The sequence below is a fragment of the Eurosta solidaginis genome, chromosome 2 (genome assembly GCF_040869045.1).
Source record: "Eurosta solidaginis isolate ZX-2024a chromosome 2, ASM4086904v1, whole genome shotgun sequence".
NCBI lineage: Eukaryota > Metazoa > Arthropoda > Insecta > Diptera > Tephritidae > Eurosta > Eurosta solidaginis.
Genome location: NC_090320.1, coordinates 267764650 through 267786542, shown reverse-complemented (window position 1 = coordinate 267786542; position 21893 = coordinate 267764650). Strand labels below are relative to the sequence as shown.

The 21893-nt window shown below is 33.4% G+C and overlaps 1 protein-coding gene across 14 annotated transcripts in view; it reads right to left on the bottom strand.

The window, feature by feature from the left end:
* bun (bunched) overlaps positions 1 to 21893 on the bottom strand; it is a 594108-nt gene that overhangs the window by 345635 nt on the left and 226580 nt on the right. The gene's annotated exons all lie outside the window — the stretch shown is intronic.

Genomic DNA, 21893 nt, shown 5'->3' with positions numbered 1-21893 from the left:
AAAAAACTTGACAGCTGAATTTTGGTAAACGTTAACAAGTGTACTGGAAATAAAGTTTTGAAAAATTAAAAACAAAAAAAAAAAAAAAAAAAAACTACAAGAACGAATTAAGCAAGATAAAGAAATAAAAAGAAATTGTCACGTAGAAAGAAAAAAAGTTGCTTCACAACAAAAAGTGAAACAGCGTGGAAAAAAGGACAGTAGAAACTGCTTGATAAATTAAAAACACAATCACGCAAACGTGGAACTAAAAGCAACAAAACAAAAACTGCAATAACAACACTATACTACCAGGCGTACCAATACGCGTGAAACAAAAAAACACAACCAAAGCAACAACAAACACAAATCATGTTCGAAGTCGCCTGCCTCATGTTCATCGGCCCTTGGGTCATACTTGTGTTGCTTATGTTATTCGCCATGACGGTAATTTAGGCAGAAAAGGTAGAAAATGAGGAAAACCTAAAAAACACCTACTTCGTCCTTTTCATTGAAAAATAGCCATGCATTTATATACATCATGCCAAAATTGCGTAGTTAACTACCGGCAAACTTAAGAATTAAAAAACCAAGAACGTGATCTCATATTTTTCAAAACACAAAATAAATAAAAACATTTGTATCAATATGTTTTTTATGGCTTTTTGTCTATGTTGACTTAATAACTATGGTTTAAGGAAAAATACAAGCGTTGCTGCTTAACAATTATTTTTAGGATGAAATTAACTAGAAGTAGATACTGTTTAGAGAACTAAGTTACGTAAGCATAAGCAGTACATATATCTAGATGTTAAATGTTGCCTTCAGCAGACCCTTGTGATGTTTAATTTATGACATTTATGTACTTACATAAGTTTAAACAAATATTTATAATAATACAATTATAGTACTGTACTGACATTTTTGTATGGTTGTAGCTTAAAACAAAGACGTATAAAAATGTTATTTTAAGCCAAACACATTTTTTTTAGTTCCTTATTTATCGGGACTGTGAAACCGCAGCTGGCAAGTTAAGCAATGAACGTTTACCACCGTTTACCAGAACATCATATTTTTTCCATGGAATATCGATGAAATGGTAAAAAACCTACCACCTCTCAAGCATGGAAGCTCACATCTAATTCAATCATAAGCAAAAACCTCAAATTTAGGGGGACTTTGTGAATCTTGGACTATATGAAAGGGGGCAGCGCTAGTCCCACCATTTACCTACACTGAAAGAAAAAGACTGGTAAAATCAACAGAAATACGGGTCAATTCAACCGAAATTTCTGTTAATTTTTATCCATCGCAACAAGATGTTGAATCAACTGCGCACAAATCATTGGTTCGTAATTGACCGTTTTAGTAGTCAAATGAATAAAAAAAGTTGCTGCGACAGCTATGTACGAAAGTACCTATGTTGCCATATACATAAATAAATAAATAAATATAAGAAGCGATAACCTCCGAATAGATCTAAGGCCGAGCTTCTCTTCCAATTTCCGTCGTGCTCCTATTGATTTTCTCTACAAATTGGCCGGACAGGACTTACATATGTTTTAAGCCGATTCCGAACGGCATCTGCAAGGCAGCCGAGTTTTCACTGAGAGCTTTTCATGGCAGAAATACACTCGGAGCGCTTGCCGAACACTGCCGAGGGGCGACCCCGCTTAGAAAAATTTTCTTCTAATTGAAAACCCTTATTTCTAAAAATTTGATGTTGCTTTGCCTGGGGTGCGAACCCAGGGCATACGGTGTGGCAGGCGGAGCACGCTACCATCACACCACGGTGGCACTTACTAACCGAACGTCAATTGGGCTTACATCAAATATGCTGGCACACATTAAACATTATACACTTTATTATTTTGTTTTATTAAACGCACTTTCACCAAATTTTATATTTTATAATTTATTTAATTTATAGTTTTGAACTTCGCTTTGCAAATAGAAATAAAAATAGTAGTCACAAAAGTGATTCTCAATTCTTCCAGTTACAGCTCAGCTCATTCTCAATTTCTTCTCTCGCATGTAGTTGCCACACTTGATTGTTTCGAACAAAACTTGTATAAATGTTTGACATAACATTTTAAGTAGTGAACTTGTAAGTTATAGAAAAGTAAAGAAACAAATCGCTAGAAGGTAATTCACCACTGGAGTAATTTTACATGTAATTCGGCAAGTTTAATATTCATAACACTTTAAGTTGAAACGATTCCAAAACAACTCAAACTTTTATTTTGCCGGAAACATCAACATTAAAAAAGGATGTTTTTTATTATCTTATTAAATTCGTTCGCGTGAGTGAAAATTCGTAAAAACTTGAACAAAATGTTACTAACTTTGGAAAAATACTGTTCGTTCAAACAAAACGTTTGCAACAAGGGGGCGCAATTTTGTATTTCGCTTGGAGGAGAAATTGCAAAATTGTACCCGATAAATAGGTGTCCCGGTATCTCATAATTTTTTGCACAGTAAATTCATTCAAAAAAGGGTTTTTCGTTTTGTATTGATAACTGAAAAACTAGTTTTTTGTTGTTTTCCCATTTTGGGTGTTTTTTCGATTTGGAGGTTTTCTTATATTGGTATTTTTTTTTACAAGTGGCACCATCGTCATAAGTACAAAGTAGAGAGCGCAGTGAGAGTAAAATTCTCTTTGAAATTTACTCATGTATTGACTGTTGATCGCTGTTGAAATGACCAGTGAGATCAGTTGTGTTAACAGAAAAATTAGTTAGATTGACCAGGAATCTGTCAATTTTAGAGAATTTTATTAACTTAAGAGCGACAATTTCTCTTCTGTTGAAATAACTAAACTAATTTGTTCGTTTGGCAAAGAACTCGGTCGAATTAACCATAATTCGATCAATTTCACCGAATATCCGTTAAGTCAAGAACAACAGAACCGATTAGTTGATTTTACTAGCACCATTTCTTTCAGTGTACATCCGCTCTCACTTGAACAGCTTTGTATAATATTTCTCATACATTATACATTAATAATTCAACATTTCTGTATTTCAGTCTAATGCATACATGAATAAAATCTCAAATCTTCAACAGTTTGAAGATTTTTCAATGTAGTTTTTGCATAAATTTGTATAAATTAAATCAGTTACCTTGTACTGAATAGAACTTGTATAGCAATGTATGTATATCGATGTTTCTTGTTTTTACTTTGTAACTTCTTTAATCGATAATAACAACAGAATTAAAATAGAGTAACCGGATTTCGTTGGCATGCAGGTGTAGATTTGCATACAACATTTTAAATCAAGGGTGCCCAAGATATTTACAATGACAATGTCAATAAAAATTTCAACAACAGGCTTCTCAGAGTCTTGCACCCAAAAGTACCATATCTTGTGGAGCGAAAGCTGTAGTAGTTATATTTATAGCAATTGGCGAATGAAACGAATAAAACAGTATCTGGAAGAGACTGCACGAAATCATCTCTCACTCCAAAGATATATGTCAATAAGGGCATAGAAAATGCCACATAAATTGTTATTATCCGTACAGGTTATGCACGTTGTCACACCCATGTTTTATCTTTATTGCCTTTTTATATTCTCAATTACAAATTACTCTTTTTAATTTGATGCTTTCTCATTTACAATTTATTCTCATTTACATGGGACGCTTTTGCATTTTCACTTGACTATTATCATTTTAAACTGACTATTCTCAATTACATATGACGCTTTCTCATTTATTCTCATATTAAAATATTACGTTCGCATTTACAAATGACTATTCTCATTTAAATATGGAACTTTCGCATTTTAAATTGACTATTCCCATTTTAAAAAGATTATTCTCAATTAAAATTTATATATACAATTGCCTGTTCTAATATATAAGTGACGCATTCGCATTTCCTTTAAGGTATTTTCATTTTCAACCGACTATTCTCAATTACAATTCTACAAGTGATTGTTCTCATATCAAAGTGATGCTTTCTCATTTGAAACTGACTATTTTCTTTTTTCATATGACTTTTGAAAGTTAAACTGATTATTCGTAATTAAAATTAACGCTTTCAAATTTCTATTTAACGCTGTTTCATTTACAAATGACAGTTCTCATTTACAATTGCCGCTTTCGAAATTTAATTTAACCCTTTTTTTTTTACAAGTGACTATTCTTAAATCGAGAGATGTCACGTTGGCATCTACTATTGACTATTCTCATTTCCATATGACGCTTTCTCATTTACAAAAGGTAATGGTGTAGATTTCACACTTATTTTATCCATAATGCTTAGATTTTTTTAATCATGGGTTCAGGCTTTACGTGGTTCACGAAATGGTAAGATATAATAAAAGGTGAGGGAAGTGGCAAGGTCTGTAATGGAATATATGGGGTATTCCATCCCATTTCTACCAATTTTGAACCCGACCCCTTTAGAATTGGCTGAAAGTTTTTCTTCTTTTTCTAGCTTACGAAAGACGTTTTTCAGAATTTTTTCAAATTTTTTCATCCAACTCAAAAAAAGTTATGAATTTAAAAAAAAACACCGTTTTTGTTTTCAAAATGCTATAACTTTTTCAAAGATTTACCGTTTGGGATCTTTTTTTTTTTAATTTGTTTTTAAATGTACTTTTCGGAAAAACTACAAAAAAATTTTTAAATTTTTTTTTTTAATTTTTCAGTTTTTTGAGATTATTCGAATTTCGCCATTATTATTATTATTTTTTTTTTCTCATAAAAAACTTCAATCAATTCTGCAATCATCCCAACTAACCCTGGAGTGGGCCGATTTTTTTTTTATATTTTTTTTATTTAATTGAAAAAAAAATTTTCAAAAATATATAACAAAAAAATGTAAGAAAATGATTTTTAAGTATTCTTTTCTTTATATATTATGGTAAAAAAAAAGATCCCAAACGGTCAATTTTTGAAAAAGTTATAGCATTTTGAAAACAAAAACGGTGTTTTTTTAAAAATTCATAACTTTTTTGAGTTGGATGAAAAAATTTGAAAAAATTCTGAAAAACGTCTTTCGTAAGCTAGAAAAAGAAGAAAAACTTTCAGCCAATTCTAAAGGGGTCGGGTTCAAAATTGGTCGAAATGGGATGGAATACCCCATATGTACCTTTTACCAAGATATTAACTCAACCTTTGCCTGGCAAGCATGTTATCATAATTCATTTAAATCTACAATTTTAGATAGAATACAAATTTGTTTCATTTTAGAAAAAATTTAAAATATTGAATTTTATAGCGAAAACCACAGCAGCGAGCGCGAAATTAACTCCGACAACTTTTATCAAATTTCGTCATATACAGTTTTTTTATTATTATTTAAGAAACATAACTCCATGAATTTTATAAAAGAAACTTTATAAACCAATCTCAAAAACGTTTTCGAAAAAATTCAGAAGTTCGAGACAATTTAACGAAAATTTCCAATTTTTTGTTTAGAGTTTTCTGAATTTATTTTAGTGTGAAGTATTGTAGCCCTGTAAATTTTAATATAACAAAGTGTAAGTTACACGTCTCTCACAAGTTTGTGACAATTTTTTTCCTAAGGGTGTTTTTTATTTTCTTCCATACAAAATGCGTATAGCTACTGCCGTGGTGTGGAGGTAACATGCTCCGCTTACCACACCGAAGATTCTGGGTTCAAGTCTCGGGCAAAGCCACATAAAAAAATGTATAAACACGTTTTTGTTTTTTTTTTAATTAGAAAAAAGTTTTTGTATGCGGGGTCGGTCCTCGGCAATGATTTGGCAAACATTGCATTCCTGCCATGAAAAGCTTCTTAGTGAAAACTCATCTGCCTTACAGATGCCGTTCGGAGTTGTCGTCCTGCCAAATGAAATGTAGCACGACGCAAGTTGAAAGAGAAACTCGGCCTAAAATCCCTAAGGAGGTTATCGCGCCTTGCATTTATTTATTTCTAAAATCTTACACACTCTTCGAAAAACAAAAACAGTCAAATATCATTGCGAATTTCGAGAGACCTATAACTTGTACTTTGTTTGACTTAAATTGATTGGGCTACAAAACTGTATACTCAAAACAAAAAGAAACAAAAATCAGAGAACTCTAAATAAAAAGTTGAAAACTTTAGTGAATTATTTTCGAGACTCACAATTTTTTCCCAAAACATATTTGAGATTAGTTTGCATAGTTTCAGTAAAACAAATTATGGGAGCTTTTTCTCAAACTATCGACAATAAACAAAAGAAGGAAGAATTTAATCAATAAAATTTTATTAAAATTGCATTAAAAAAAAAAACATAATGAAATCTGGCGAAGTTTAAAAGAATTTTTAAGAAAATTTCAAATTCTTTAGAATTTTCAGAAACTGTTCAAAAAGTTTCCTTGATTTTTGGCATTTTTTTTTTTTTGAAGGATGTAAAGATTTGCTGCCATATAAAATATAAACTGTAAATATTATTAAAAAAAAAAAAAAAATACCGCCAAAAAATTTAATTATTTAAAAACAATGTAAATTTTTAGACTTCACTTTGCTAGACTACAAAACAACATTCTTCAAACATTTAAAATTACCACGTATATCTTTGAATCTACTCGCAATTAAAAAATGTGACGAAAACGCGTTTGAACTTGCTTTACTTAGTTTACGGTACATAAATCATTTGAATTTGCGCTAATATTATCGGTAGTAGGTGAAAGAAGAATAACTGGTAAAATTTGTTAAACATTTTTTTATGCCATTTTTGTGCTCACAAGTGTATCTGTAGCAAATTTCAAGCTTCATTGCGCCAATATGAATTTATGTTGCGCTACAGACGTCAGCAATTAACAAAACTGCAGCGGCTTCGTTATACTGCAAAAAACAAAAAAAACAAAAACTCAACAAAAACAAAAGCTAAATTTGAATGATTTGCTGCAAAAAGCAAGTTAGTAGCTCAGCACATCAGCGAAAAAAACAATAATGCATTTTTGTGCAGTTAGCAAAATTCGTTGTTATAGAATGCAAAAAAAGTTCAGCGACCCAAAATAAGTACATTTTAAGCAAAGTAAAAAATAGTTAACGTACATTCAACGGAATCAGCAAAAATTGTAATAACAAAAAAAAAAAAAAAAAAAATGAAAGTGACAATACAAATTCAAAACATATTTTTTACGAATATTTATAAATACGGGAATTGAAAAACTGTGGTTGAATACATTTCTGCCAAAGTTTTTCCGCGTTGGAAGTTAAACATTTAACCATCATAGAGTGAATGTATGTTAGTACGAATGTTGGCATTCAGCGACCCAGTGACCTAAATGCACTAAATCAAGTTGCTATATTTATTACCTATGCGGGGTGATTGCACTGCTTTTTGCTACTATCTTTTTTACACTTCCAACATTTGATATACATACAATACTTCCGCATTTTGGTTAGTTAGAGCTAGCAGCTAGTTGTTGTATATTTTAGTTGCAGCGAACAAAAACTTGGGTTGGGGCTGAAATGGTTTGGTTGGATAACGCTTTAGAAAATTTTGCACGTATGGCCATATGCATGTGACTTACATAGTTTCAGTTACATGCGGAAGTCGGCTCAAAACATATTATAAATGTAATGCTGGTTGCATTATTCCATTTTTTTTTTTTTTTAAACACAACACTATTTAGATTCATAAACACCACGGTAATTTATTCGAATTTGAGGGAGTAAAACTTGTTTTTGTAGCTCAGCGATGAATGAGAAGCGAAGCCGTGATTTTCGAAACGTCGAAGCAGAGCTGCTCAACCCCTATACACTTATAGAACTTTTGTTTTTGTTTTGCCCTGAAGAATAGAAGAGAAAAATTGCATAGCACTCCTATATGCCCTCATATATAAATTCGATTCATATGAAAGTGCCTGAACTTCATATGAAAGTGCAAAGAAAAAAGCAACACCATATGAACCCAAGTCACTTCGGTATGATATTCAAATTTACACTAACCAATTGACAACAAAAAATTTTCAAAAATATTGTAGCACTGAGAAAAATTTTAATTCAAAGTTTATTCAAAGCACAATTGACGCTCTGTTATTCATCGATCTCAACATAGCGAATACACTTTCTGCATAGGACCATTGCTCAGTAATATCATTAGACTTCGACAAAGCGTTCGACAAAATTGGGAGCCACACAATTTTGGACCAGCTACTGCAATGGAAAGCGGGAAATAAAATTTTTTCATTTGTAAAAAGCTTCCTATCCCACAGATTTATAAGGGTTCGAAATAGCTCAGCTTACTCTAAATTATATCCAATAAACAACGGAATACCCCAGGGTTCACCCCTCTCCGTTATACTATTTCAGATTGCCTTCGAGGCACTCAATAAAATAATTGTTAGACACACATTTTTTAAGCACTGTATATATTTACGGGCATACCACAAAAGGAATCCTACGGATGATGCAGACAGTATACAACGCGGCGGCCCGATATAGCATAGGGGCTTTTCGTTCCACACCAATAAGAAACATTATCGTTGAGACAGGTCTAATGACAATAGAAGAAAGGTTTAAAACGCAAACTGCTATACTGATTCCAAAAATATACATGCTAACAGAATCGATGTTTCCACGTAGCATTCATACCCACAAAACCAGACGCGTACAATCCGCTTTGGATCGCATTACCAAAATAACTCACGAAATGGATTTAGTGCTGAAACCAAAACGAACATACATCACTACTAGGCCCGCTTTGTTGCTAAAGAAGCCGAAAAGCTCCACGTCTCCAGCAACATATTTAGCCCACTTTGCCGAGATTACCAACACCCACTCGGACTGGACTTTCGTCTATACTGATGGCTCCAAGACAGATACTGGAACAGCTTTCGCGGTCGTCAATCAAAAATTCGAGGTACTCAAATTGGCACAATTAAAAAACCACTGCTCAGTTTACACAGCTGAAGCGGAAGCAATCTCGTACGCTGTTGAAGCACACCGCTCTCTGCGTGGAAAATATATAATATACACAGACTCCTTGTCAACGCCATAGAAAACAGTCTTAATGAAACCTCTACGATAGCAAAAATCAGAGATATATTAATAACACACCCCAACAAACTAAAGTTAATGTGGATTCCAGGCCATATTGGGATAATAGGAAACCATAAAGCCGACGAAGCTGCAAAATACGCTACCAAAGCACCAATTCTTTTGAAAGAGACACACAATATAAATGATATAAAAAGAGCGGTTAGTACTTACTGCCTCAATGAATGCATACATGTATGGAACAACTATCATCATTTTTATAAGAGAATAAACCCTTGCGGGTACGCACCAAGATATCCGACAGAATGCTAAAGAATAGAAATACAAAAATACACCCGCTTAAGAATGCGGCGCACACGGCTGACACACGGTTACCTTATGGACAACGCTCCAAATACTCCTTGTCCCCTATGCAACAACACTCCAACCACAGTAACACATCTCATCGACGAATGCAACGGGTTAAACAGATACCGTATCGACAATAACACAATCATTAACTTGCTTAAAGACGTTACTCACAATAACATTAAGAAAATTGTCCAAATATTATTAGACTGTCACATTTATTATAAAATATAAACTTTACCACAAGTAATTTTATTAAATATATGGCCGAAGACCTTAGTTGTTAGTTCCTAGTTATAAGCTTATTATTAAAATTTATTTTATAAATAAACTGTATATAATAATAATAATAATCAATGTTTATTCGACCATCAAAATTCATTAAACATTAAAATATATTTTTTTTCATTTAAAAAAATTTTCAGTGTACATATAATTTTGTACATGTATTGTGATTTGCACTTCAATATACATTTTTTGAACAGCCCTGATCCTCAGGGTAAAAAATGGAAGAAATTTTGGTTTATTTTATTGAAATCATTAAATTTTGAAATCACGTCAGGACCAATCAATCAGTGCCTTTTCAGTCAACCAGAATAAGGGCAACATATTATTTGAACTATAAAATGCTTACACATTCTCCGTACCAAGTATTTTAGGTATACTTCGGCATGAGCTTCGACATAATTTCTGGTTTAAGTTGGCATTGTTTTCGGGATCAGTTTTAGATCATTTGGGGATAATTTTTGGGATCAATTTGATACTATATAGGACTAGGTTTTCGGTTTTAGTTTGGAATGGTTTTTAGATCAGTTCAGAGTGGGTCGAGACGTTTTCGACCGTATCTTCGTCATGATTTTAGATATACTTTTGAAATATGTATTTCAACATCTTTTTCGGGTTCGTTTCGGATGAACTTCGGATTATTGCGGGATCATTTCAGGATAATTTTGGAAATGTTTTATAATTAGTTCCTCATTTGATCAGAATGCTGTGCGTTACTCTCGCTAATACTCAAAAACAGCTTCACCGTTTTCGAAAATTTTTTTTTGGTTTCCTCTTTATGGTTCACGGATGGTTTTGAAAAAAAAAAATTAAGAAAAGTGAGCGGACCACGCACACAGGCAATATAAATTTCATCTTGCCAAAAATCCGAGCCTGTCAGGCACAAACTATTAATATTTTAATATATGTACTTTATATCGCAATCTGTATCGAATTTTGGAAAAGTGGGCGGTGCCATGCCCCCTATTAGGAAATAGTTAAGTTCGCCTGTCTTTGATATTATTTGATGGCGGTATTCAATATTTGGTATCAATATTCCACATGTGAGGAGCTTAAGGTGGTGCAAGTATAGCGAAGGGTGAGTAGGAGGGAGATAAATGGTATGGTATGGAGAAGCATAAGAAGAAATACTGAAGATAACGGAGAAGGGATTAGGATGGAGGGTGAAAGAATGAATCGGGGATCGCTTTTTAAATGTAGGCAGCCTACTGGGGGTGGATGTGGGGGAAGATAAATAGAATAAGGTATGGCGAAAACAAGTACAAGTATGGAAGATAAGGTAGAACAGAATGGGATAGAGAGTTAAAAGGTGTAACGTGGCTCGATTTTTTAGTGTAGGGAAATCAAATTTCGGTAAGGACTTCGCCGGCCGGGTACGCTAGTTTAATAATAAGTTTTAGTTCAGCGAAGTTTAATGTTGCATTTTCTTTAAGACAACGGAACACAGGGTAGACGGTAGTACCTATATATGTATGTATGTACATTAGGGTAGCCCTTCCGATTATAATATCAAGGTCATAATTATCACATACAAATTTTGGTACCGATTGAAGGCAGTTAAGGCGTGGCGCACAGCGGTCAAAATTAAGATTTTTCTATGGAGACTCAAAATTATAATTAATTTTTTTTAGTAGTCAAAATCGATAATACTATAGTTGGCTATTGCACACATAAAATTTGGTCCCTATTGGTAACGGTTAATTTAAGTATAGGAAACACACCAACTTGTTTGGATTTCCTATAAATGTATCTTATTTGTAAAGGTATTCACTCTAAGTCATTAAACTATCTGGCCATCTTCAGGTTTTATTAACGTTTCTCTGGAACAGAAATGCTCGATGCATTAAAATAACAGAAATGTGAATAAAGACTGAATGAAAAACAGAATAAGATATTATTCGTGTGTTATAATCTGAGTGCTGAAATTATTGCCTTCTTATTAATTCCCTCAGTGGAAGAGTGAAAAACTAAAATAACCTTGAAAATAGGCGTGCGATTAATCTCTAAGGCTGACGGCAGAGTGCTTGCTATTAGTCACTCTAGACGAGAAGCAATTTTTTTCATATATTTTACAAGCTTAAAACGTGTCTGGCACGGTGACAACTTTTAAAATTTTCCATAAGATCTCTTTTTCATAGTTTGCTATCTTTATATTATAGCAACGCATATCGCCTCCACTCTTTCGTCAGTATATAGTGGTATGTGATTAATGTCTTTATACTGTACAGTGTGGTATGATTGCTCCCCTCTAGTCCCTTTTGGGTATGGTTGGGATTAGCAAGTATGAAATTTATGTATGCGGAAAATTTTGAGAAACAATGAAAAAGCGGTAGAGAAGTGAGTAGAAAAGATATTTAAATGGAAATGTGGCGAATTATTTAAGAATAATGTGGAGCCCTAAACCGAGCCTAAAATACTAGTGCCTATATGTTCCATTATCGTAGTATTTGTTTTATTTTTATTTTTTTACAATAGCAATAAAAAAACAAGTAAGGACGGGACTGTCTTCGGCTGTGCCGAAGACTTCATACCTTTCATGAATGAAAATTGCAAAAAACGGTCGGTTGTAGTGGATATATATTCACCCCTATTCTGCATTTCAATTACGTTCCCGTTCTACGCTCCGCTTTAATCGAAGTTTGGTATTCTGCATTACGACGGAATCGTAAAGAGAAGAGGAAGAGCAAATGATTTTTCGAAATCAGCTGTTGGAACGGAATGTGTGAACATTGGAACACAATAAATTAAAGAAAATTTGTAAAAAAACACTGAAAAACGTTTATATTTTATTATCCACGCCATTTTGTACAAAAAAAGCAATATAATATATTGCCGCAGTGTTATATTTTTTTGAGTGAAGTGCTTTCATAATTGTAAGTGTGTTTTTGTCGTTCTTTTGGCCAATTCCCTGCCGTGACCACCAAATTTTGTTAAAACGGATTCCTGCACGAATATAGTTGACATTTTCTGAATTTTAAGGATGCTAATTTCATTGCACTGGCCTAAAATACTTTATAAAGGTTTATTTATTCTTTCCGCAAGGATTGTTAAAGTTTTCGCTTCACCCTCCTCTACGCCGGCAGCTTGTTTTGGCATATAACTGGACCCAACGAACAGACACAAATTATAGCTATCTATTATAATGGAATCAATAGCCGCGGCATTATTTATGGAGTTGGAAAGCAACGCATACGAAAATTGCCAGGCGAGAATGGAAAGGAAAATCTTGCGAGATTTGTGTAATCCATTTGAGATGAGTGACGAATTGTAAGAAATTGAACTTAAAAGTGGTAAAGTTTAATGACTTATTTTCTTATTTAGGTTCAAAAAAACTTTCGACTTAACAAGGATGCTTTCAAGTATGTGTTAGATACTTATGCTTGTTATGTTGTTTTTGACCTGGAAACATATAAAAAACAATCATTATCAAGCCTTCTACGTTTCTTAACAAGTTTTACTTACATTTTTGTTAAAATTCTGTTATAAATTAATAAAAAAATAAAAATAAAATATTTTTCCGCCAACTAATTTTCAACTTAAAAAAACGGAACTACGATCGAAACGCAGAATACAAAAAATCGAACAATTCGAAGTTGGATCGAAAGATATTTGAACACAGAATACCAAAATTGCCAAATCGAAAAAATTCCAATCCAAGTCGAAATGCAGAATAGGGCTGATTATATATAAACTATATATAGCTCCGATCAAAGTGATTTTTTCAGGATATCTTCTATGATATATTAGAATATATATTAGAATATATATCACCGAGTTTCACGTTTATACTTTCTAAATTGCGGTAGGAATTACCAAAATCGTTTTATCTGAACGATCGGTTGTATGGGAGATATATGTTATCGTGGTCCGATCCTACCGGATCCGACAAATATTTAATATAACACAAAAATACATCTTTGTTCCAAATTTCATTGAGATATCTCAAAATGTGAGGGACTAGTTTGCGTTCAAACAGACAGACGGACGGACGGACAGACGGACATGACTATATCAACCCAGTTCGTCGCCCTGATCAATTCGGTATACCTAATGGTGAGTCTATCTTCTATATTTCTCAACGTTACAAACATCGGACCAAAGTTAATACACCATTTCATGTTCATGAAAGGTATAATAAGAAATATTCTAGTACAGTTTAAAATAATGATAAAATCGGCAAGAATTTACGTACGGGTATTTTAGTTTTTGTTTTCTCTAGACATTGTGATACGCTCTAATATAAAAACTTTAAAAGGTTCGACTTAAATGCAAGCAAATATTTTCTTTTATACCTTATTCATTCACAAATAAAGTAATTTCTTGTGTCAGATTTTGTTTAAAGTATGTGAAATATTTGTTTAATTCGTGTTGACATAACCTACTTTTTCAACTTTTCTTGCTTATTGCTTAGTTTCTGCAATTAATAAATAAATATTTGCATATGCACAATAGCGATTGAAAAATTAGCATCAAGAAGCAGTATTTCACGCAGTGATTTCATAAAATGATTATTTTAATTTTTAATAATATTTTATTAATAACTTTTATTAGGAAACTAAAGAGACTACAGTATTCATTATACTCCGAAAAATGTTATAAAGTTATGAATTGAGATGAACATTGTTTCGACTGCTGAGTGGAATGAATAATCATACTATCTCGGCTGCGGTTTCGACAACGCCCTACTGATATAAGGCGTTTTTAATAGCACCCTATTTCAGAATTCGTTCAAAAAATAGATAGTGTTCAGAACTCGTTTGAAGAACGCTGTCGGAAAATTTGATTCAAAAACTCAAATTTGAATTTGTTTTAAACTCAACTGAGCACAAATTCAATACATTTTGAAATTAGCTGAAATAGGGTGTTGTTCAAATGTATTTCTGAAACAGCAGCCGGGATAGGGTGATATTTCACTCAGCAGTCGATTTGCGTTTTAGCTATTTTCCGGAAGTTTTGTCGACGCACATTTATTTTTAAGGCTTCTGATGTAGACTGAGCTATGAAAATTAATAATCGTACTTAGCAATTAGAATTTCGTTGCTGTTTTTTCATACGCCACCCTATATTACAAAATATATGACAAAGCGTAAAAATATATGATGAGCTCTGCCCAATATTTTGCCATCATCGATTTTTCCCACTAAACTGAAAACTGATTTCGTATGATTTAATGTTTAACGAACGTATTTAAAGATCCCTTTTGTTTGTAAATGTTGATTTATTTTAATATATATTTAATAATATTTACCTTTCCGCGCTTAGGTTACTTAAATTCAAAAAAGGCATGACGGTGTTTTCTATAGCAAGGCTGTATTTGACTATAGGAATGGAAGTCAATTTCATGTTGACAGGGATTGATGTCAACTAACCAACTGACTTTAAAAATTACACTTCCTAATGAGAGGCAACGGCTAGTAGTCAGTTGGTGTGGTTATCTCGATACAACGGAATCCAAACAATTTTGCTTCGGAGAGGATTTTGGTGCCACAATAGAGGTAGCGGTTGGCGTACGGATACCCAAATGGCAGACGAGGCGATACACGTGTATTTAAGTGACTTAAACATTTAAGTCTATATTGGGTCCCAGGGTATATCAGAACGCAGGAGCATGAGAAAGCGGTTCAGTTAGCCAAAAAGGGAGCGTTCCGCGTAGCTTGCTCCTATAACTTTGTTATACTTTGAAATAGTTCCTTCCCGCAAACTGAAAATACGGAAAATGTTATAGCGCTTGTGTGCGGAGCTTTTTGCCCATGTAGGCAAACACAAGGGCCTAAGACGAAGAAGAAAAAATATACGATTTATAAAAACTGAATAACTAAAATGCCATCAATAACACTATCTGCAATATCTGCCAAATACTGTTTCTATTCCTTAATTTAGAGAGTCGCAAACAAAAGTGTAATAAAGTTAAATACATGATTACGCTTTTGTATATTTTTTATGAACACGGGGGGTTAATTTTTTAACTAACAATAACGGAATGCAGACCTCAGACGTTCACAAAAATGTATGTATACACAAATGTGCCTATTGAAAGTTAAACGCAAATGAAAAAGCCATTAAAATTTTATGTGCGATTATTCAAAGGTATGAAGTTCAAATTACAACCTAAATGCATGTATGTTTTTGTAGGGTCTGCGTGTTTTTATGCATGAAATTTATGTAAATTACAAACTTTCACTATGAAAAGTTTTTCTTTTTTAAAGTGCGTCGATGCATAAAATCATTTCATATAAAAATTTCCAGTGTAAACTGTTTGCGTATCGTAATATTTGATTAATCCACTGTTTGCTTAATGTTTAACAGATATGCAAATTTACGAAGAGGATAAATTGATGGTCTCTTTATGTTACGTAATTTTAGTGGCTAATCGATGGTCTAATTAATTTGACTAATTATGCACTAAACCTTAATTTTCGAAAAAGCATAAATAATTTGTAAACCGAATATTTGCATGTTAATAAACTTGGTAGGTATTGCATAATAAAGAGTACATTAACTATGATTGGATAACGGTTGGTTGTACGGGTATAAAGGAATCGAGATTGATATACACTTTCGTATATCAAAATCATCAGTATCGAAAAGAATTCGATTAAGCCATGTCCGTCCGTTCGACCGTCTCTTAACAGGATAACTTGAGCAAATATTGAGAAATCTTCACCAAATTCGATATACGGGCTTATCTGGACCCAGAATAGATTGTTATTGAAAATGAGCGAAGTCGGACGATAACCACGCACACTTTTTCGTTATCGAAAATTTAGAAAAATGTTAAAATTGAGATAATTCAAAAACGAATACCGGTTTTTTTACCCTAAACATAAATTTTAAATAATTTTGGAATATGGGCGTGGCACCACCCACAGTTGAACAAGCCGCAAATCAAAAATATTACATTGCAAGACACTATCCTTGCCAAATTTTATGGAATGAGTGAAGATAATCAAAATCGGTTAAGAACCACGCCCACTATTATATAAAAGATTTTCAGAAGGGTCGTGGATGAATAAAATAAGCTATATCTTTGCAAAAAATAGCTTTATATCAATATTGTTCCATTTCCCAAGTGGAATTGTAACAAGAAACCGCAACAAATCACATAACTCGAAGAAAACTTAACGGATCACAATAAGATTGGATACGCATATTTTCATATTTTTCTTAAGCACAACTCGTTTTGTAGCGAGTTATTTAGCCACTGCCGCGAGTCTTCAATATTTTCCGCTAGAGGGGTCTAACTCTTCTTTGCGCGCACCGAAGGCCTTGGGGAGTGTTATCGATGTTGATTGTCCTTTGCCACGGGTAGGTGAGGTTGATAATTGGGTTGGAGAAGCTATTTTTGGCGCAGAGAACACCTTGAAAGGTTTGCGCTACACAATCCCTTAAATCCATTAATTTGGTACTTTAGTCTTCTTCACGGCGAATTTAGTTGAATTCGCTTTGCCATCACCATGTGTAGGTTCCTTGGGCAAGTACAAGTTTTTTACGAAGCGTGTTTCAGATATTCTTCCATATGCTATGCGCCCTTCTTGCGATAAAAAATGTAAACACAGAAAAAATTCGTCATAAATCAATGCGAATTTTATTAGACCTATGATTTGTACTAAGTTGGACTTAAATTGATCAGGCTACACAACTACATACACAAAAAATTTTCAAAACTTGTAAAAATAATTAAAAATTCTTTCAGTTACAAAGTTCATGGACATTTTTTTTTTTAAGAAAATAGAAGAAGAGGAATATAATTGATCAAATTTGGTAAAAATTGCCACTGCGATTTTCGTATTCGCAGCTGCATATGGCCAGAGTCTGCTGATATAAGTGCAATTACGCAAAACGGGAAAGGGGGAGTGTGATTGTACCTAAACTAACTTAAAAGTACAAAAGTGGATAGTTAGAACACTGAAGGAAAGAGAGGAGGGAAATAAGATAATCCAATTCATCTCTCTGCGAGGCATAGCTTAACTTGTATGTTTAGTCCAGTGTAGAATTTCGAGTACACACAAACCGGGAGTTCGGGGCCAAAATCCCCATTTTCACAGGCTTTATATCTGTTTATTTAGCTTTATATCTTGGACGTATTTTGTTCCTATTATTGAAGATATTTCTATTGGAAGATCATTACAAATACATGGTATGAAGACATACACTTTATAGTACTCAGCTATGAATAATTTTATTCTCACAATTGAATAAACCAAGTCATTATTTTCCCGCTAAACCAAATTGCAGTTACATAGAAAAACCTCAATGAAAACTTTTTAATAGCTGTCGTTTCCTTGAAACGAAGTAATTGTGGCAGTCAAGGAAATGAAATGAGAATTAAACAGAAGCTTAGGAAAAAAAAAATAAACAAATGCAATGTACCTAGATATAGCTAGGTAGCTATAGCTGAATGAAAAACTCAAATAAAAAGCTGTAGTAAAACGTAGATGATGTTGCAAACATGCCAGCGCTTTACTGCTCAGCTTTTAACCTTTAACCCATCCAACAATAAAAAAAAAACAAGGACGGGACTGTCTTCGGCTGTGTCGACTTCATACCTTTCATGAATGGGGCTGAACAATAATCTTATCCCATTCGTAATCTCCAAATAATGCGCTGTATAAGATAAGAAATATATAGTGAACAGATGTACATACCTAAACGATTTTAAGATAAATATAAAAAATGGCAAAAACCCCCTTATCTGAACGATCGGTTGTATGGGATATATATTATATATAGCTCCGATCGAAATGATTTTTACAGGAAATCTTCTATGATATATTAGAATATATATCACCAAGTTTCACGTTTTTATATAGGAAACTAAGGGAGAAATGGCCAAAATTCTTTCTATCTGAACGATCGGTTGTATGGGATATATATTATATATAGCTCCGATCGAAATGATTTTTACAGGAAATCTTCTATGATATATTAGAATAAATATCACCGAGTTTCACGTTTATACTTACTAAATTGCGGCAGGAATGACCAAAATCGTGTTATCTGAACGATCGGTTGTATGGGAGTGGTCCGATCCTACCGGATCTAACAAATATCTAATATAATACAAAAATACATCCTTGTGCCAAATTTCATTGAGATATCTCAAAATTTGAGGGACTAGTATTTCTCAACGTTACAAACATCGGACCAAAGTTAATATACCATTTCATGTTCATGAAAGGTATAATAAAATAAGCAAAGACCAAAGGAATGTTGCAAATTTCAATTGCTTCAGTAAAAGTTTTGTAACTCGGTGGCTTGCAGTAACTATCGAGAAAATAATGCAGCTAAAGAATTCTAAGAACGCGCAAACCTTGCAAAGTAGTGAAAAAAGCTATTATTGCCAAGAATATACGAGAAGAAGCCTTTTCGCTTTCTACGAATGCTTTTGTGTATTGGCGCGACTTTTAAACGTTGCCATGGTTAAAGCAACGAATGAAATAAAAAAACCACAAAAAAAAAGAAAAGGCAAACAACCTTCACAGACAGACGTGGTAGAAAAGCAAAAAGGTCACACGATGCCAACAAAAAAAAAACGTTAAAATAGCCAAAATAAGCTACGATGTGAAATCAGAAAGGTAAATAACCTGGTGAAATTGTAAATAAATACTCTTTAACACTCAAAAAATCTCTACACATTTCGAAACTTTGTACAAGAATGACTGGGTGTGTTGAGTGCACATACATGTAGGTTTTGATGAAACGCAAGTAAGTATAACACTGTTTGTGGTCTATACCTTTCACGAAATGCGCGGATATTTTTGGATGGATACAGAAATTTGTATTGACATTCCAATTTTACATTGCCATAGCAAAGCTTGACATCACTCCTTAATGCATATCCTGCAAGTAAAGTGTTCCCACATGAAACAAACGACTATTGCAACTCCAGTTTCCTAGGATTGCTGCTGGAATGTTTTGGTGATGATGTGGATAGTACTTTGCCAGTACGTTCCAAAAACTAACGCTATTATGGTACTAGCCGTACAATGCCGAAAACGATTTGATATGATAACGGTAAACTTTTAGCCCATTGCTTTGAAATATATGCGTGTGGCGAATGTGGAAATGAGAAGTTACCTTCCTTGTAAAAAATATTTAATGCGAATAACTCAACTGTGGAATTGTCCAAAAGGATTTATGTTCATTCTGAAGGCTCTCAACGAGTGCAGAGGCATAAAAACATCCAACCAAGTGTTCTGCGCATTTTTCTATTTATTACCTTAAACGATTTTATACTATGTACAAACACACATCAAATTGCCAATTTATACCATTTGGGCAATTTCTTACGCAATTTATCATATAACAAATTGTAATAATAAATTGCCAATTAAAAAGAGAATTGCGTAATAAATTATTTAAAACTGCAAATGCAACCTTGTAAAGTGTGTTTATTGAGTAGATTTAAACGTCATGGCTCAAATATATGGGTGGCTCATCTCATAAGCTGATTTTATTTTCTTCATTTCACTGGATTAGGGATTGTCAAGACGATGGCGAAACTCAAAATGAAACCAAAATATTGAACACATTTTCTTACAACACACAAAAATTTGAAAGTTTTATGTTTTTATTCCATTCCATTCCATTCGCCTAAAACCAACACGCACAGTTTGACAGTCTGAGCAAAGGTATTTTGTTGCTGTAGAGATGAGCCAACCAGCTATCAAATTACTATTGATTAAGCTAAATTGAGTTGTATGCACACCACTCAATTTAAATCGAAATTGCCTCAATTTATTTTTCTGTTTGAACATAGTATTACCCTTCTAAGTGCCCATGCGTCGATATTTCTTTTTAATAGACATTTTTCAGAGATTTTTGAGTTGATCTTTGCAACAGTGGACGCCTTCCCATTCGACTGCTCCCACCTTTTTGGAGATGGTTACCTATTGAGAACCGGGAAGTTTTCCCGATATTAGATAACTCTTCTTAATCGGGCACTTTTTTTAAATCCGGCCATATTTGTATTTCAGAGGTAAATACATTTTTAGATGTGGATACTTTTTCAAAACCAGATCTTTTTCAAAACTTATGAATTGGAAATCGGTTCGGTTTCGCGAATTGGGCCTGAAAACAATTCCGAAATTATTTCGGTATGATTCAAATAGCAATCCTGAAATGGTTCCGAAAATAGTACCGAATATGCCACAAATGATCCCTAGTAATACCCACGCTTCCTGAGTTTTTTTGTGAGTTTGATTTTCTCTTTTGAACAGGTTGACAGATACCCGGGCTTAGCCTAATTACTCGGGTAACTTCATCAGCCTTCTATCACTCTTCAGTTTCCTTTCACGTTAAGTAGCGCTGTTGACTCTGAACATCTTCTGCAGAATAGATAAGCTGGTTGAAACTCGAAAAATCATCAGCGTGGTACAAATTTCTTCCTGAGACAATAAAGTTGTCTGGCAATTGGAATTTCGTGAAAGGTATGCAAAACATATCCTCAAAAAATTACCTGACGACGACAGAATGTCTGCTATGTCTCGAGGCAAAGTAAATAAACTTTACATGCACGAACATCAAAATCAAAAGCATGAAATGAGAAAATTTTTGCTGACATCTAAAAATTTGCAGTCGACGATTCGCAATGGCCCCCAAAGGAAAACAAAAATCACATAGAAGGGTGGGTGTAATAACTTAGCAAATATAAATAGATGCACAGATATGTATAAGTGTAAAATGTGCTAGATAATTTTGGTTATAGGTATTGGTAATTATGGTGTGGTTTTATTTGCTATCTTGCCTTGGGTGTGTTTTATTTGGGTTTAAGTAATTTTTTGGTTTGTGACCAAATTAAGCTTTACTCGGTTGGCTTGTTTGCTTGCTTCGATTGTTAGCATGGGCATGTTTTGTATACCTTTGAAATTTTAGTAAGCATGTATGTATGTATGTTGGAGTTTATTTATATTTCTATATTAGATAGAAGGGTTGTTTATGTCTCATTTATTGTTGTTAGGTGTGTGCTTGATGTTAGCGCTATGTATGCTTTTACACTGTCTGTCATTGTGGTTTTTGTGGCATTTGTGACCATCAAGTCGAATGACTAAAAATAATCTTGCAATAATTTATAGAATACGAAGAATTAAAGTTGCTGTGGTTTCAGTGGTTTGGAAAAACATGGTAACACATGTAATGTGGCCAGAAAATGCAAAAAAAAAAACAGTTTTAAGCATTAAAAGGAAGGAAATTATATTTCAGAAAAACTGGAAACGTTGTCCATATGTGACCCGGCCTATGAAAAGGTGGCTTATGACTCAAAAAAGAAATTGCGAGAAACAGCTGTTAAAGATAAACAATGCATTTCTTCAGT